Below are 261 nucleotides of genomic sequence, written 5' to 3'. Positions count from 1 at the left end.
AATTATGTACACATTCGAAATGTGGCCATCACATAAACAGCACAGGGGTTAGAATTACTTTTAACCATCTGGCAGAATGATGTAAAAAATGCTCAAGTGAATAGAAAAACACAAAGTATAAGATGACTTCATTTGTATTTTAATCTAACTTAAGAAAATTCAAATTGACTTGACTTTGAAAGTTCTTTTTTTTATTATTTAGAAAGTTTTTTTTTTTTCACTTTAAGTATCAACCACAGTTACCTCTCCCTACCCTCCTCT

This window comes from Peromyscus maniculatus, chromosome 4, assembly GCF_049852395.1.
Source record: "Peromyscus maniculatus bairdii isolate BWxNUB_F1_BW_parent chromosome 4, HU_Pman_BW_mat_3.1, whole genome shotgun sequence".
Classification (NCBI taxonomy): domain Eukaryota; kingdom Metazoa; phylum Chordata; class Mammalia; order Rodentia; family Cricetidae; genus Peromyscus; species Peromyscus maniculatus.
Note: the sequence above shows the minus strand (reverse complement) of the source record.